Source organism: Convolutriloba macropyga, chromosome 3 (genome assembly GCF_964194025.1).
Source record: "Convolutriloba macropyga chromosome 3, txConMacr16.3, whole genome shotgun sequence".
NCBI classification, from domain to species: domain Eukaryota; kingdom Metazoa; phylum Xenacoelomorpha; order Acoela; family Convolutidae; genus Convolutriloba; species Convolutriloba macropyga.
The window spans coordinates 81267589-81287544 of NC_134470.1; the positions used below are offsets into that span (position 1 = coordinate 81267589).

The following is a 19956-nucleotide window of genomic DNA, read 5'->3' on the forward strand; positions in this document are numbered from 1 at the left end:
TTTGTTACTTGAATTTTGAATGTTTTGATTGATTGTTTATTGTTTTACTTCAATTTAACTACACTAACGTCTATTCCAGTTCTAAACCTGTGAACATCAATACCTTTTTGTTCTTTGTTTTAATTGTTATTTGTTTGAATTGTTTACATGAAAATACCTTTTTGACAAACTTAATGTGAGAGGTTCAGGGGCTAGTATCAATATCAGTTTGTTTTATACGATTTGTTATTTGGATTATTTGTTTTATTTATTCTGGGTTATTATTGGTGGTGTATTCACGATGGATGAGAAGATGGTTGTGATGGGATGGCTGTGATTTGGTTGCTGTGACGGAGTTGCTGTTTGATGAGATGGAGGAAGAAGAGTTGTAATGAAGATGTGAATGAAGAAGTGAAGAAAGTTGTTAATGAAGAAGATGTAGTGGAAGTTTGTATGTGAAGAAGAGAAGGTTTTTAGTCGTTATGTGTTATTTATTTTATATATGTTTGTTTATATTTCCTTTCGATGTTTTTATATATGTTTTTGATGTTTTGATATATAAATGTTTTATTAATTTTTGTTCTAATTTTTAATATAATATTCTTTTGTTAGTTAAAAATGTTTGTTCACTAACGTAAATACATTTTGTTTTATTTATCCGGGGGAATATATACGGGAAAACACACACGGGTTAGGGTTAGGATGTGTGTTACAGGGGAGTACTGAATATATTATTAATAGGAGTATTGGCATTCTGATCTATTATTAGTAGGAGTACTGGCATTCTAGATATATAAATCCAGTTGAAATGGTTGTTCCATTAAATTCCAAAGGGAATTAGGGAAGTAGGAAATGAATAGGGTTAGGTGTATTAAAAATATAGATTTCATTTTGATATTTTCTAATGTTCGTGATAACTTTTGCAATGTCTGTCCACTGAATAGAATAACTTATAAGTTATTATAGTGAGTTATTTGTATATTATTATAAGTGTGTGATTGGATGATATACATATTAATATGTGTTAATATGTGTATATATATATTCATACATATTTAACTGTATACTTATTATTTATGTCATGTATTTATAGTATATATTTATTTTTATGTATTTTCATATTATTTATATACTATTATTATTTAATTATTATTGTTATTATTATAATTATTTTTGTTTCAGATTATTTATTATTTGGTCATTGTGACCTTTCTTTTGCGAAGGTTGTATTTGTGTGTATGTTTTGGTTCTGTATGGTTATTATTTTTATTTATTTTATTTTCATCTGTATGTGAATTTGGTTGTTTTAATGTTGGTATTTCATTTGTTAATAAGTAATTTTGTAATTCTACTTTGATATGTTTTTCTTTCGGGTAGTAGGGTACAATGTGATTTCTATGGATTGTTATTTGTTCTTTATTATTATCTTTTAAAATGTAGGTTGTATCTGTTGGTTTGTCGATAATGATGTATGGTCCTGTTTTCAGTGGTAGTAGTTTTTTCGATACTCCTTCAATTTGTTGTTGATTTGTAAGTAATACGAATGTGTTCTTTTCAAGTGGTTTCGCTGTGCGAAATCGACTGTTCATCTCATCTGTTAGTTTCTTTCTGTTCTGTAGAATCTTTGTTATTCTTTGATATGTATCATTATAGTGTTTTTCTTTATCTAAAAACCATTTTGCGAATGTTCCTTTCTGTAATTTCGCAATTTTCGGGTGATTAAATTGTTTTTCTAAATGTGTATGTGTAGGTTGTTTGTTACATGCACTTGTATCTGATGGGTTACAGTTGCCCATTTCATCTGTTGTTGTTCCGAGTTTAATCTTTGTTGGTTGTCTTGGTTTTTGGTTGAAAACAACTTCATATGGTGACATTCCGAGTCGTGTTTGGTATTGTGTGTTGTAAGCATAAGGGAAAAATTTTGCTTTTCGTGACCAATTGTTATATTTTTCGTTCAGCAATGTTCTTATAAATTGTCCAATTATTCTATTTGTTCCTTCTACTAGACCGTTAGTCCAAGGTGCATATGTTGTACTGGGTTTAAATTTGATTTCGAAGTAATTACATAAATGTGTTAATTCTGTATTAATGTATTCGGATCCATTATCAGATCGTATTTCATCGGGTAGTCCGAATTTCATGAACCAATGCTCAAATAATGCGGTAAATGCATAGTGTGCTGTATTTTTCGGTGCACACATTATTGTTACATAGTGAGAAAATGCGTCAACTATAACGAATATATAGTTGTTTCCTTCTGATGTAGGATAGATTGGTCCTTTTGTGTCTATCATTATCATTTCATTAAAATACTTTTTTGTTGGTGCTAATTGTTCTTGTTTACTTTTTATTTTTGTGTTGGCGAATACTTTGTTTGTTTGACATGGGATACAGTCTGCAATAAGAATTTTTATCCATGTTGTGAGGTTCGGGAAGTAAAATTTTTCCATTATATTTCGTTTTGTTTTTTCTAGTCCTGTATGACCTACTAGATCTATGCAATGATTTTCGTAGAATACGCATAGCAATAACGTTAATGGTAAGCAAATTCGTTGTAATGACTTTTTGTGAACATTTATTATAATTTTCATTAATTCTGTTGTTTCGTCAATAATTATTGATTTATATTTCCGAAAGTAAGCAAATAATCCTTTGTTGCCACGGATCTCCAATGTTACTGAGTGTGGTTTATTATTGTGTTTTTTCCACATTTTCACTCTGTGTAGTACAGGATCTAATATTTGTGTTTCTTTAATAAGTTGTTCTGTTACTTTTGTTTTTTCGTCATAGAAGATATCTGATATTTTTGTATTTTCATAATCTGAATTTTGTTTTATGACATTGATCAGTCTGAGGTAATCATCGTCGTGATGAGGTGTGTACGGTCCTTTTTGGTTCTTGTTAATAATAAGATCGTCTTTTTCTATTGTTGGTGATTGCCAATCTTTTAATTTTGGTTTGTATTTTGGTATTAGGTTTGTTTTAGTTTCTGTATTGTATTTCTCATATGATATCGGATTATATGTATTTTTGTCTATGTTGATCTCAAAGTAATTATTATGTATATTTGCTAATACTGGGTAATGTGTTCGGTCTGTATTTTCATCATTCGGGTTATTGCAAACGCTGTATTTGCATTCGAGGTTATTTGTAAACGGTGTTTTTGCAAAGAAGAATTTTATGTTTTCTGGTAATTCTACTGTTATATCTCTGGTTTTTGTAAAATGTTCTTCGTCTATTGTTCTGCTTAACAGGTCTGGTAGTGCTAGATTTTTTCCTTCTGTCCAGATTATGTGTAAGTTTGGGAATTTCATCAGTATTAACTGGAATCTGTAAACTCTGTGATTTGGTTTATTTTTCTGTGTAAATAGGTAGATGATCGGTTTATGATCTGTAAATAATACAATAGGATGTTTCGATCCTGTTAGGAGGAATTCATATTCTGTTAATGCAAAAATTATTGCAGAGCATTCTCTTATTAGTGTAGAGAGTCGCATTTCGATAGGTGTGAACAATCGAGAATTTGCTGATATTAGTTTCATTTTCTTTTCAGTAGGGTGTTGTTGGAGTAATGCTGCTCCAATTCCTGTATTCGATGCGTCTGTTATAATATAGAATGGTTGTGTAGTATCTGGCATTGTTAATTCTAAGTTATGTGTTATTGTCTTTTTCATTTGTTCAAAAATCTGTTGATGTTCTTTTGTCCATTTGAAATCTGTTTCTTTGTGTAAAAGAGTATAAAATGGTTGGAGTATTTGCTGCATGCCATAAACATATTTGGCAAGGAAGTTTATTGTTCCTAAATATCTTTGTAAAGCTTTCATACTTTTTGGAGGTTCAAGTTTTTGAAATCCATCTATTCGTGAACTGAGAGGTTTTATTGTTTTATTTTCAATTATGTGTCCAAGAAATTTAACTTTCTTTAACATGAAGTATGTTTTATCAGGTGCTGCTTTTAAGTTTTCCTTTAACAATACTTTGTGATATTCTATAAGTGTTTCGTACATGAGTTCGTATGAGTTTGTTTGAATGAAAATATCGTCTACGTATGTAATGACTGTTCCTTTTCGTATTAAAGGATAGAGAAAATGTGTTAGTATTGAAGCAAAAGCTGCTGGTCCAATAGATATCCCGTAAAATAAACGTTTGAAGCAATATTGTTCATTGCCTATCGTGAAGTGTGTGTATCTCATAGATTCTTCATCAAGAGGTATTTGGTTGTAAGCGCTATTTAGATCTGCTGTTGTAAATATTGTTCCATTTATGCGTGTTAGTGCCACGTCAACTGGTTCGATCGGCCAATTACATTTTGATTCGTCAATCATACTGTTTAAGTATCTCGCGTCTAGTACTATTTTCAGTGATTCTCCTTTTCGTAATATTATTACTGGATTTGTGAATGTGTTTCCTGTTGATAATTGTTCTTTGTTGACTGGTGCAATTATATCGTATTTTTTCAAAACATCGAGTAATTTTTGTATTCTTTCTCGTAAATGTATTGGTACTTTACTTATTCGTTGTTTTTTGAAGATTGCATCTTTCTTTATAGGGAGGTTCAGTTTGACTTTTGTTTTTCCCACATCAAATTTTGTAGTTGCATAGACTTGTTTATAATCTAGTATAATCTTCACTACTTTTTCAAATTCATCTTGTGTTAGATATGAGTGTTGGAAATCAAACATTTGAATGAATTCTTTTTCGGACTCTGTATATTTGTGGATATTAAATTTACATTTGAAGTTCAGTTTTCGTTCGAATGTTGCTACTTGTTCAATTGTTTCATTTTGTTGTATGTTTAATATTTCATTGATATCATTTTCGTTTTCGTAAGTAAGAAAATATAACGCTGTAAAGAAGTCTATTGAATTGGTTTGGTACATCTCTTCATTTTGTTTTATGAATGTAATGTTTTGATACATGAAACCAATTAGGCCTTCATTTATTGTTATTTTATGTTGTTGTTTGTTTATTAGGAATATGTCTATAAAATGTTCGGTTTCTGATGTAAAATCTTTAATATCTGTAAATGATATGTTTTGATATTTGTTTATCGGTTCAAAATAGTGTTTAGAACTATAAAGTTTCTTTCCGTTTGAATTTTCCATTTGTTTAAATATTGGTATTGGAAATGTTATGCATTTATTTTGTTCTCTATCTAGATAGATCGTTTCTTTATTGAAAATTGGGTAAAGTCTAGAATAATATGGGTATCCTTTTGTACTGTTCATAAAAAATGTTATATCATTGTCTAGGATTGTACTAGTATTTATTGTTAGTTTGTTTGTGTTCACGTTTATTGTTTCTATATACTCCTTGAAAAATGGAGTTCCTAGAATATTATGGTTACATTTTGTTATGTAACAATGAATATTGAAATTGTGTTGTAGTTTGTTTCTGTTGTTTGATACTCTATCTGTTGTAAGATTTAATGTTATAGTTCCAAGTGTTTCTATAGTAGTATTATTTGCTGCTGTTAATGTTTTGTTTGCTCTTTCCAGATGTATTTCTGGGTTGTTATAGTGTATCTCGTTCCAAGTATCTTCATTTATGAGATTTAATGTTGCTCCAGAATCAAGTAGGAAATCGATTTCTAGTATTGGTTTTTGTTTTGTGAAATCTTGTTCAAATTTATTGCATTGGTACATCGGTAGAATCCATGTCGGGTTGTTTTCTAATGCATTCACTATGTGGTTACACGTTTCTTCGTTTGCATTGTAGAATTTGTCAAGTATTTCCTGGTCTTCATTCGATGAATCTGATGTGTATTCGTATTCATCTATGCCTGGTGGATCCTCGTTTTGTCTCTCAGCTTCAATGCTATTTATTCTATTTTTGTTATTATTGTTATAATTATGTCCGTTAGATCTGCGATCTTGTGATCTATTTTTGTCATTATATTCTCTATTTGTTGAATTTCGTCTGTCTTTCCTAGCATTGTTATTATTTGTATTTGTGCGATAATTGTTTGAATTATGCCTACTATCGCTGATTGATCTATTTCTGTAGTTATCTCTTCTACTTGAATCTCTACTATTGTACCTCTGTCTATCATAGTTATTATTATAATTGTTATTTCTGTTGTTATTGTTATTATATGGTGATTGTGGTCTTGTTTGACTATTATATCTTGAATTCGGCCTACTGTTGTTTCGACTGTTATAATCATTGCTTCTGTTGTAGCTGTTTGTTCTGCTTCTGTTATAGTTATTTCTATTGTAACTTAAATTTCTGTTATTATAATTGTTATAGTTTTTGTTTCGTCGATCATTCGGTGTATTATAGTTATTTCGAGATTGTGGTCTATATGTTGTTCTGCTTCTCGAACTGTTATAAACTGGTGACGTCGATGGTAATTGACGTCCATTAACATTATTTGAGTCAATTCTCCGATTTGGTAGGTTTTGGTTGTTTCTCATATGACCGTAAAAGGATTTTTCTTTTGGTCTTGGTATGCTTTCTCTTCTTGGTCTTTTAAAGCATCTGCCTTTTGTATGACCATGAGAGCTACAGTAACTACAAAATAATGCAAATTTTGGTCGTCCTTTAAAGTTTTTTCTGTCGTAAGTATTGTTAATTCCATTAAGGACATTACAAATTGTTCCTTCAAACTGTTCCAAATCGTTTTGGTTTAAATCGTTTATATTGTTACATGCGATATTCATTTGTTTAAGATCGTCGTGAATACTATTTGTTGTTTGGTTGACTTCATATAATCGTTTGTGATTATTTGTTATTGTTCTTGTCAAATCCATTTGGTCTATCTTGTCTACTAAGTTTTTGAATGTCATTTCTGGTTCTCTTGGTGTTTGTTTATGGTTTGCGTGTTTTTTCAGTGCTGCTGTTTTTAATTCGTTATCCAAACATCTAATAAATGTTTGGTTCATTACGCTGTTTCGATAATCTTCTGTATATAATGAATATGCTGTTTTGACAAGTGTTTCTATTCGTAGTGCAAGTGAGCGTAGTGACTCGTTAGTATGTTTTTGTAGTTGTTGTAATACTATTTTTGCTTGTTGTTTTGATTTTTCTGAATCGAACATGTCTGAAAATTCTTTACAGAAAATTTCCCAATCTAATTTTGTTTCACTCGGTAGAGTTGAATACCATTTTTGGGCTGGGCCTTGTAATGTATGTAATATTAAGGCTGCTCGTTTTACTTTCCATTGATGGTGACCTGGTTTATTAACTGGTTCTATGCCGCTGCTGAATATCATCGCTGCGACTATACTGTTCAAATATTCTTCGACAGTATACGCTGGATCTGTGCCATCGAATGGTCTTATTGTTGTTGGTACTGACCCGCTACTTATATTTTGTTCAATTAATGGTTCTTCGTTTATGCTCATTGATGTCAATTGTTTATAAAATGGTAGTGGAGGTTCTGTAACTGTTGTTTCTCTTTCTTCCGTTGTATTAGAATTAGTAGTTTGTGAATTTGATACTCTTGTTCTGATTTCGTGTCTATGATCTGTTAAATAATTAGTCTCTGTGTTTCTATTTTCTGAGTGTCTATTGTTTTGTGTGTTTATGTCATTTATAGTTTTTTCTAGTTTGTCAAACATAAATTGTAATGCTTCGTTTTGTTTTCTTTCCATGTTCTCATTTATTTGTCGAAATCTATTTTCTATGTTATCTATTAATTTATTTGTATTGTTTGTTACTTGTTCTGTTATCTCGTTTTTTAAGTTATTATAGTTTTGTGCTTCTTGTTGCCAATTTTGGTCGTTATTATCCGTTAGGGTATTTATATAATTATTATTTCTATAGTTGTTATTATCCGTTAATTGAGTTTTCTTTCGTACTCTTTGATTCACTGTATTTGGTATCCAATTGTGAAATCCTATTTCTTTTTCTCTTTCTTCGGAATCCGAAATAAATGTTTCATCTGTAATTGTTTGATGATAACCAAATAAATTTGATGTTAACAGTTTATCTGGTTTAATTGTTGATTTTTGTTTTGTTTGGAGATTTGTATTCAATTGAATATCCTTCGGTGTCGAAGTTGTTGTTACTGTTTTCGATAGGTTAAATGTGGTAGAACCCGTTTGTCCCTGATCCAATATTTGTATATAATTTTCTAAACCTTGAATGTAATTTATGCTATCTGAGCATACTTTTAATGTGCTTTCAAAATACGGTGAATAATACTCACTGTTCCAGATTTGTTTTAGTTCCTCATTGATTTTTTCAATTTCTATTCTGAATGCTATTCCGAATTCTTTTCTTTTTTCGTTAATATGTTCGAAATTATCTAACCAGAATAGGAATGTGAATTCAGAAATTATTTGTACTACATCTAAGGTGGCTGATTTCAATTCTGTTTTTAACTCAATAATCCTAGTTAACCAATTATTATAATTTGTTATATCATTTCGAAGTTTATCGTTAACTGAGTGTATCGGTTTGTGATGTTCATTTAGATATTCAGATGTATTTCGTAGTATTTCGTATGTTGAAGTCGGTGTCGCTTTTAATTTTGTTCTATCTTGGGATTCTTCGTGTCGTTTTAAAAATGTTTTTAACATGTCTGGTAGCGTTATGTCGTTTTGGAAATTATAGTACATCCGTTTTTGGTTGTTTTCATTTGTTAATGAAAATATATAGTTTTTATTTAGTTGGTCTCTTCCTAGTAGTATTACAGGAAGATAATGAGCTAAATGATTTCTATGTATACTTATTTGTTGTATGTGTTTTGTTTCTTTGAAGAAGTTATTCTTCAAATTTATTAATATTTTGTGTATTGTTTCGCGATTTTCGAAAGGACAATCATCAGAGATTTTGAATGGTATTAAGTAATTGTCATAGTTGTTATCATCTAGTTGTTGATGGAAATTACTGGCCATTGTTATTACTGTAGTGTTATTCTGTTGATAGGTTATTCTGTGATTATTGTTAATTTTTCCGTTACGGACAATGAAAAATAATTGTTTGTTATTTCAAAATTAGTCCGGCACTGGTCGCACCAGATAAGACGTGTTCTAGGGCTTACCTTTATTAGGGTACTTCCGGAACTGTCTTATGGTTGTCTCAAGAATATAGTATAATCTTAAGGCTTTCCTGACTAACTAAAGTTCTATTCCTCTAGTCTGTTACTCTTCTATCTGAGCTTCAGCAGACAGTGCACCGGCCGCAATGCTAAAGTCTAGCGTATATCTCAATACAAAACAAGAGCGGAGTAGAGGGAGAGAAATATACTTTATTATTATATCAGGTCTGACTGGTACCGACTAAAGGGTAGAGTTGTCTTGTTGTCTCTGGGAATAACAAATAAACATTTAAGGGAAAGGCATTTCCATAATTTCAACCAATCAGGGTTGAGTATTTCAGTATTTATTTTATTAAATAAAATAAGTTTATAAATCCTTTTGTTGGAAGTCAACACTGACTCCACAATATAAAAAGTTATCCTCATGATAAGGAATTATATTTATTTAAAAGGGATTTGTTAAATAGGATCCGAGAACGGACTTCGTCCGTGGTTATCCAACAGACTTCATCTGTGGCAAGCCAAGCGGCTTCACCGATTAAGAAACTATATAAAGATAAAGATGTAGATAAAATGATCTGCGAACAGATTTCGTCTGTGGCAAGCCAAGCAGGTTCCCTGATTAATGATATTACAGAATTAACTATAGATAGCAATAGAGAATAAATAGAAGCAGCTACTATATTATATAATGAGTTATCTGCGAAGCAGTTGGAGTACCAAGGACTTCGTCCCTTTCACTGATTATAATTAGTTATTTTATTTATAATTATAGATCTAATTTATACTTAGTATAATATTTTTATATAAAAAAATGACTAAACTAGAAACACTTATAGAATTAAACAATCTAGAAAAACAAAACAGAAGAAATAGATTAGAAGATAAATTAAAACAACAAGAATATTACAACAAGAATATTATGGTGAAATAGAAGAGTTATTTGATCCTTTAACTAAAACACTAAATGCAAACAATGAACACAATCTAGCATTAAGTGAGCAAACATTAAGAGCAATAGATTGGCAAAATCAAGAGTTAGATAAACAAACTAAGATGATAGAGCAAACTAGAAACAGGGCATTAATGAAACCCAATTTGTCCAATGAAGCCGTGGAGGAAACTCAAGATATGGCACCAGTTTATGTTGATACAAAAACAGCCAAACTTCTTCATGACATGGGGGCTCAAACTAATCCACAATTAAAATTAAATCTTGTAGATTTGCCTACTAGAAGATATAAAATGAATGATGTTGATGTAACCCTAGAGCAGGGCGCATTTTTAATTAAGGATAATATATATGAATTTTCAGATGTGTTTATAAACTTTCTTACTAATCCAAATATAAAATATGGTGAAATCGAAGAAGATGAAAAGAAAGTTAAAAGGTTTTTACTAGATATTGGATATGATTTAGGAAAAGCGGATAAGAAAAGTGCTAGACATAGAGCAATAAAACGTATAATAGGGGTAAAAGATGATGTATATGGTAGGGGATTAAATAGCAACCCAGACCCAAATAGTTTAATAGAAAGACTACAACTATTAATACTAGAAACAAAAGCTGGTCATGATGGATTACATGATGAAATGCTAGATATATCTAAGCAACTATTATCTATGAATATTATTAATCAAGACCAACTAGATAATTTTGTTTTTAATTTTGGTAAATGAGCGAAGCTATGACTATGTCCATAAAAAAAAATATAGAAAAACAACAACAACAACAACTAGCTAAAGAAGTATTCAGTCCTCGAATAACAAAGTTTAGAAGAGAAAGAATAATACCATTATATAAAGATGAAACATGGTCAGCTGATTTAATTGATAAGTCATCTCTAAGTAAATACAATAATAATTATAAGTTTATATTAACAGTTATAGATATATTCACAAAATATGCATGGGCTATTCCCTTAAAGAATAAATCTGGTTTATCTATAACTAATGGCTTTAAAATAGTATTAAGTGAACATCCACAAGGTGGCTCTGAACCCAGAAAACCAGAAAAGTAATGGGTAGATAGAGGTAGTGAGTTTTACAATAAAACATTCAAATCTTTACTTAAAGAATATGGAACCGGCAAAGCCGCTTCAGGGATAGAGCTATATTCTACTTATAGTGATTCAAAGGCTGTGTTTATAGAGAGATTTAATAGAACATTATTACATATAATTAATAAACCAATGTTCATCAATGGTGATGGTAATTGGTTAAATTTATTAAATGATGCAGTCATAACATATAACAATAACATTCATTCAACAATTAATATGACACCAGTTGATGCTTCTAATAATCCTGATAAAGTTAAATACACTTTTAGTTTTAAGAATATTAAACCTAAACTTAAAGTTGGTGATTATGTTAGAAATGTAGATAAACGTAATATCTTCTCTAAAGGTTACACTTCTAATTGGAATAGAGAATTGTTTAAAGTTGATGAAGTTCTAAAAACACAACCACCAACTTATAAAATAGGAGATATTAATGGTGAGATAATAGAAGGTAAATATTACGAACAGGAATTATTAAAATCTGAGTTTGATTTTGAATCTAATAATAAGGTTTTGGAATCATTAAATATAGACCTCCGGTCCTTAGTCTAATTATAATTCTAAGTCTAAGTCTTATTGTAAGACTAATTATAAGTCTAATTACAAGACTAATTATTATTCTAATTATGTGTAAACAAATACAAAGATGACAAGAAATAGATTTAATCAGGCTAAACAAGCATCATCAAATATTAGTCTATCACCAAGTAAGGCCCGTCAATTATTCACAGAAGATAATGATAATATTGATATGAAGGATACCTATAAAATTACAAATGTTCATCCTCCAATAGATGAAAAAGATGTTTTTAATAAAGAGTATTGTGACAATATCCTCTTCTAATAAAATAGACATTTTGAGTAAAAACATAACTGAACTAAGAAAGGGTGACTTTGATAAAGTTACAACTAAAACATTACAACTGAATGAAACACAAGTTAATGAAGAACTAATTAATGAGTTTATTGAATCAACAAATGAAGTCAGAAATACTGTTAAGTTTGGTAATAAAGTTGCTGCTGATACTATCTCTAAATATAATCAATTAAAACTAGAGATTGATAATAATAAGTTTAATCAGAATATCACTAACATACAACTAGATGAAATGTTTACTAAGGGGTTAAAGGAATTTAAAGAAGTTAATAAAAAGAGTAATTCTTTTATAGATGAAGCCCTTTTCAAGAATAAAAGGACAATAGTACAATATATAATTGCTATACTGTTACGAAGTACGTTACTTGGTAATAAAGAGAAAAACAGACTTGAGATGCATTATGGTTTTAATCAAGAAGATATAACAAAAGAAATAGAAAGTTTTTTTACTAATGAAAATGACCAATCCAACAGCACCGAGTGAGAGATTACTATATCCAGATTTATCATCAGTATCAGAAAGATTAATCAGCGAAGCGGCTGAGAAACAGATCAGCAATGCTGCAACTGCCAATGAACAGTTGATAAACGAAAAGATTCAAGCTAATAATAAATTTAACAACAATATTAACATTATAAAAGATATTAGAAATTATTATGAAACTGAAACTAATAACTATAATAAGAAGTTAAGTAGATATAAAAATTATATTAACGTAGCTGAGATAACAGAAATAGTATTATCATCAATAGCAACAACGGCAACAAGAACATCAGTTTCATTAACAGGTATAGGATTACCTTATTCTATACCAACAGCTTTTACTACAGCAACTGTTTGTGGTTCATTATCAAAAACAATTATTACTAAAATTAGAAATAAAATTATAAAGTATTCACAAATGTATATTTTAAGTAAACAGTTTAGTGATAAGTTTAATAAACTATATACTAAATCAATCAATGATAATAAAATAGATAATGATGAATATAATGAATTTGTTAAGTTATATGAGGAATATAAGAAGAACAAGAAGAATAAGTTGAGTATTTTTTAGATTAAAGATATTAGTGCTTAGTAATAACAATGTTTTTAGTAATAATAATATTAGTATTAATATTTATCGATAAATATATAATCATAATCATAGCTATAATCATAATCATAAACATAATATAATCATGGATATAATCATAATCATAAACACAAATATAAACATAATATAATCATAATCATAATCAAATAATTATCTTTTCTTTGTACCTAAGTATAACCCCCTACCTTTTTGTACTACCTTTATACCTTCACCAGTAGTTGCAAATTTAATTAAATCAGGTGTAGCCGCTAGAGCTGCTTTAGGGTTTCTAGATGCAGCTGCACTTCCTTTTTTACTTGCTATTTCTAATGCTCATACTGGATTATTAGCAACTTTCTTTCCAAAATTAACTTGAGCTTTACCAACACTTTTAAAGAAATCTTTAAGTCCTTCTGCTTCTATTGTTGCATCAGATACTGTCATTGATTTATTCCTTCTACATAAAACACAAATACCTTTTAAGATTTTAGTACCTTTTGAAGTGATAGCTCCTCTTATATTAACAGTGCCACTATAATGTCTACCTCCAACACAATATGAATTAGTTCTGAACTTATTTAAAAGACTCATTTCTATATATAAAAAATAATGGAAGTTAAAAAGTATAATCCCTTTGTTGTTATTAAGCCTAAACCCAAGCCTAGGTCTAAGCCCAAGGTTAGACCTAAGCCTAAGATTAAGCTTGAAGCTGGAGGTTTATCCAGGATGGATGGAGTTCTATCTCTAGAGAATAAAATGAAATTCGATATTATTTATGCTAAAGGTTTTGTTAATACTAATAAGAAATAGTTGGGTATTAACAAGAGTAACAATTAGAGCTGACTAGCTATAAGTATAAGTGTAAGTATATGGTTATGTATAAGTAAAAGTATATAATTATAACAATAACTATATTATACTATAATTATAAATTATCGCTAGAGTTATATCTAAAATTATAATTATCGCTAGAGTTATATCTTTGACTTAAATTATAACTATGATATAATATCAACCATCTTATTACCATCACTATTAACACTAATAACCTTTCTAGTTAATACTAATGCATGACATATTACATCAGCAACTGCAGCACTAAATTTAAAATTAAGTTGTATTGGTTGTGGACCTATGTGATCACTTTGATATCTAGTATCAAATACATATATTCTATAACTACTCTTGAATGTTCTATGATTTATATATGGTTTTATATTATGTGGTAGCCCATTATAATCTTTATTAAAGCTAACAATCTCTTTAAAAGCCTCATTATAATTATTGGTACCATAATTAATATTCATTCTATCCTTGGGATAAAACTCACTACCAATCTTACAATAACATTCAGTAACATCCATTACATCAAAGGTACTTGCATCATGAGTTTGTTCATTAACATTAGTATTTTCAAAACCAACTATTATATATTGCGGTCTTTCCATACCAAGATCAAACAAGAAGTTAGTTGCATTGGGCACATTCTTATGAATTGTCTTTCTTTCATAATAACTAAAGTCTACATTATTGTTTTTACTTAAACCCTTTTGCACAATAATTCTATTATCATTACTAGGCACACACCATGATATATCTAATTTCTATATTACCATCATTGGCAACTGCACCAGGATTAGCATTAACACTATATAGAGCTCTATCATTATTATTCCTTTTTAATATTAGTTTAAATCATAAACCATATATAATCTTTTCTAAATCATTTACGAAACCAAATAGATCACTCATCTTAATCATCATATACATATGACATCGTTGTGCAGCAATATGGTCACCTTTAAGTCACTATTATTGCCTTGATTTCTAACAAAACCACTCTCATATTCATCGCCAATACTAGTTAATAACTTATACATCAATAGATTAGGATGACAATGATCTATATATTCAATAGTCCTACCACCACTAGTTTCAAGTTTAATTGAACTAAACAATGCCATCATACCATAATTAACTAATCTGATATTAGCATCATTAGCAAATACACCACCAGCATCATCTGATACAACAAACTCTATCTCTAGATATGAATCATGTATTTTTAAATGGTTTTCTTCTCTATTGAGTATGATATTAATATTGGTAATAACCGTATTCATTGTTGTTAGGTTGTTTGGTTTATACTTTATAATCTTACTTTTGTGTATATCATTATTGTAACCATAAGTTAAGTCCAAATTAAAATCCATTATAAGATAAAATTTTAACTTTTAATTATCCGCGAAGCGGTTGGGGTACCAAGGGCGGAGCCCCTTACACCGATAACTAAGACTATGGGGCCTCGCCCATCCGTGAAGCGGTTCCACCAATCAGGGAACCTGCTTCGCAGATATTTCACCATAATTATGACTATAACCATAAATATAATCTAATAATTGAATATAAAAAATGACAGACAATTTAATCTTATATGAACTACAAAAGATACACGAAGCTTTAACTAAAACTAAAGAAGAGCATACACTTAACTTTAGAATGATAAAGCCAACAGAAAAGTTTAACTTTAGTGAACCTATACTTAATACAACAAAATTAGGTTTAATTAGATTATCTGTTTATAATTCGGTGTTTAATGTGAATAGGAGAAATAATCAATTCATATATGCTAGTACTGTTATAGAAGATGATGAAGCTTTACCTCGGGCTCTTAGCTCTGACCCTAACCTTAACCCTATCTCTACCTCAAGCCCAAACATTACATCTATACTTAATCATAATTATAAAGGAATCCCATTGCTATATTCAACTATTACACCGGGAGCATATGAGTTAACTGACATAGCAGAATTAATAAAGAAAAGAAACTGATGGTAATGTTATAATAGAACCTGATAAGAATACGATGAAATGTTTAATGGAAATAAAACAAGGAGCACTCAGCTTTGATATAGAAAACTCACTAGCCTCATTACTAGGATTTAGAAAAATAATTTATAAAAAAGGTAGATATAAATCTCAGAAAATTTTTGATATTATGAATTTCAATAATATTAACATTCATTGCAATATTATATCTGGAGCTAAAGATAATGGTAAAGATACAGACATACTATATACCTTTAATCTAACTGAACCACCAGGCTATTTGATAAATATTATACAAACTAATATCTTATATCAAAATGTAACTAAAGATAGAATAGAATATATTGAATTTCATATTAAGATGAGCATGGAAGACCTGTAGACTTCAATGGTGATGTATTAAGTTTTACTTTACATCTGATTTAGACTTAGACTTAGAGTTAGGCTTAGACTTGGGTTTAGACTTTACTTACACTTATACTTAGACTTACACTTATACCCATACTTTTATTTATACTTACACTGATACCTATACTTAATTATAAAACTCTCCGATCCCAATTGATTATAAAACTCTCCGATCCCAATTAATTCTTAGTTTACCATTAATTTTTTTATTTTTAGTTATATCAATGACAATATAATTAAGGCTCTTTCCATACCTTATTACATATATTAGCAAAATCATTATAACTAAGTTCAATATTATTAAAGAAATCTTGATATATCGATGCTAGGACTTTACCTCTCTGTTCAAATAAAATAAATAGATTACAGTTCTCTCTAACACTCTGCCTATCCACAGAGAACAGGTTTTGATTGAGATATATCATATTGCAATTATTATGTCTACCCCTACAAAAGTATTCATTAATAACTGGTTCTTTGGCTCTAACATCATCGAATATCATTAGTTTCTTTAAGTCTTTGGGTAGTTTATCGGGAGATGGTAAATCTTTTATATCTTTAATAAATTCTATAATTGCTTTAGTGTTTATTTTTTCTAATCCGTTGTCTGCTCCGCAGCTTCCCTGATATTGATCACCAGTAGGTCCAATGATGTATAGCTTATCAAAATATATACTAGCTAGAATTAGTTTTTTTAATAAGAATGTCTTACCACATTCACTAGGACCAGATATTATACATCTAAAGTTATCTGGGAATGTGGCTTCAGTAATTATATCGTCATCATTTAGCCATGAATATAGATCATCATTTATATTAACAGAGATTGCTGAATTTGCAAACGAGCTTCGCTCGTGGTTAACCAAACAACTCTGTTGAACCGCTTCGCGGATTGGTGAAACCACTTCGTGGATACTGTTAGTAGGACTATTACTTTTACTATTACTATTATATTTACTCCTTTGATTTTTTTCATCAAATAGATCTGCGAAGCAGGTTCCCTGATACATAAAATTATCTCTATCATTATCATTAACATTATTAGCAAAGCTACTTCGTAGATCATTATCATTATCATTATCATTATTAGCAAAGCTACTTCGTAGATCATAATCATTATCATTATCATTATTAGCAAAGCTACTTCGTAGATCATAATCATTAACATTATCATTAACATTATCCTTATCTTTATCACCACCTCTACTACAACTTAAACAAAAACACTCATTTTTTATTCCTGGATATTTACATTGATTAACTAGAATATTCAAAGCACTTTTAATTCTAAATCCTCTATCAATAAGATAGATCATATATAAACAATAAGCCCCACAATAAGATTCATCATATTGTTGTATTCTTTCATTAGAGCCTAGATCAACATATTCTTCTAGGAATAATGGGGGAGTTTCTACACCAAAACTATCAAAGTAATACACAGGACCATCTTCTCTTCTTATAACTAAAACCCAATGTGTACCTTCAGTTGGATGTAGATTTACAATAGTGTTAGAGTTAGGTTCACTTACCATTTCTGGTTTATCATCTCTCATTACAATTTCAATTGGTGTTAGACTTATATCTTTGCCTATATCTTTTATTCTGATATCACTCATAGCATTATTATCAATATTAAATTTATTATTGAAACCCTCAAAAGTTAGGATGAGCATTTTTATATAATCAATTTATTATATAAAAATGGAGATAGGTAGTGCAGTTTTTATTTTTATTTTTATAATTGTAATTTGTTTTATAATATATGATTCAATACCGAGTAAATACACAAAACTAGAAGAAAGCTTTGGTGGATTTATGAATAGGAGTCTAGTTAGATTTGAATATGAAAAGTCAACATTACATACTATTGTTTATGGTGGAACTGGTACTGGCAAAACATATTTTTTAGACAATACTTAAAGTTATTCTTAGACCATGATCAAGTTCAAGATCAAGATCTGCGAAGCAGTTTCACTGATCAAGTTCAAGACCAAAGGTCCATAGTTATAGTGTGTAAAGATGACAGAGACTGGATAGATCTTGAGTCTAATAAGTTTTATACTGGGTTTAATAAATGTGATATAAATATGATCACAAAAAATAATATGCATAAATTTCAAAATTGTGTTATAGTACTTGATGATATGGGTGATAGGTTAAATAAGGATATAGGTTATTATTTTACTGAAGGTAGACATTATAATATTCAAATGATTGTAATGTGTCATAAACCAGCTCAAATAATTAATACGGCAAGAATGAGTTGTGATACTATTTATTTAACAACTTATAATGGACCTGATCTATTTAAAAACTTTAATGAGATATATAAATGTGAACATGACTTCAATAAAATAATTAGTGAGTTATATAGTAACTATTATAATCGTACAGATGGAATGTCAGATGAACTTCGTTATGGTATAATTAAATATAATAAAAAGGAAAATACTTTTATTATTTTTAGTAGTAATAGAACAATGATATATGATTCAAGAGTTGGTTTCCTTGATTTAAAAGCTCTTAGTTTAAAAGATGATTTAGAAATTGAAGATATAAATAAACTTATAGCATATATGAAACCACTCATGATAAATGCAACAGATAGAAATGTTATTAATCACGATAATTATCAGTTTTATTTTAATAAACTTCTTACTTTAAATAATATTAAAATCCAGAATGATGTTCTAACTAAAGAAATGATTAAGGGAAAGGGTATGAAAAGTTTATCAGCTATTGGTGGAATTATAAGCTCAGGTTTAATTATATTTAGTTATATTTATCCTGATATAATATCAAGAAATGCTGGGAGTGGTGTAGCAATGGGAGCAAGCACAATGTTGAGTAGAGTAAATACATTAGTTAACGTTGGATATGGAGAAGAGTTGGAAAGTGAAACACGAAGTAGCTTTGCTAATAGTGAAACATGGGCGAAGCCCAATCTGCGAAGCAGTTTGTTAAACCACGAACAAAGTTCGTTCACTGAACAATGTAGCTGTGACTTCGTCAATAAAGAGATGGGAATTTTGAATAGAAAAGGAAGAAAGTTTATAACTAGACTTTATGGAAATAATGAACAATTTAGAGAAGCGATTATAAATTTTGTTAAAGATAAAAAAGACTTAGACCTTGAATTGATATTAGATAAGAGATGTAAAACTAATACACTCAATACTTTAGGAAATAAATATTTAGTACATCTAAAGATAATACTAAAGATTTAATTGAAATCATGGCTAAATATTACCCCGCGAAGGAGTTCCACTGATGGATAAAGTCCTATGATTAGGTAAATATTAAAGTTTACCCTATTAGAAATGCTTTTACAATGTTTAGAGTGTAACTATAAATATGGAAACATTGCTGTTTTAAAATATCATTATGAATCATGTCATAAAGATAAAACTGATAAATGTATTTGTCGTAATATAATATTAAGTGGTATTTGCGCTAATGATTTTTCTCCATGTGGTTGTTCTTTAAAAAATGAATCTAGTTCTAGCTCTAACTCTAGTTCTAACTCTAGTTCTAGCTCTAGTTCTGGTTCTAGTTCTGGTTCTATCTGTGACTCTAACTCTAACTCAGACCCTAACCCTAACATTAACCCTAACCTTAACCTTAACCCTAACCTTAACCCTAACCCCAACCTCAACCCTAACCTTAGCCCAGAAGTCTTAACTAGAAGTTGTAATAAATGTAATTATGTAAAACCACTAACTGATTTTGATGAGA

The 19956-nt window shown here is 29.5% G+C and overlaps 1 protein-coding gene across 2 annotated transcripts in view; it reads left to right on the forward strand.

Annotated features, from left to right (window-relative positions):
- The window catches only part of LOC142336515 (heparan-alpha-glucosaminide N-acetyltransferase-like), a 77023-nt gene that overhangs the window by 49135 nt on the left and 7932 nt on the right, over window positions 1-19956 (forward strand). The window lies entirely within an intron of this gene.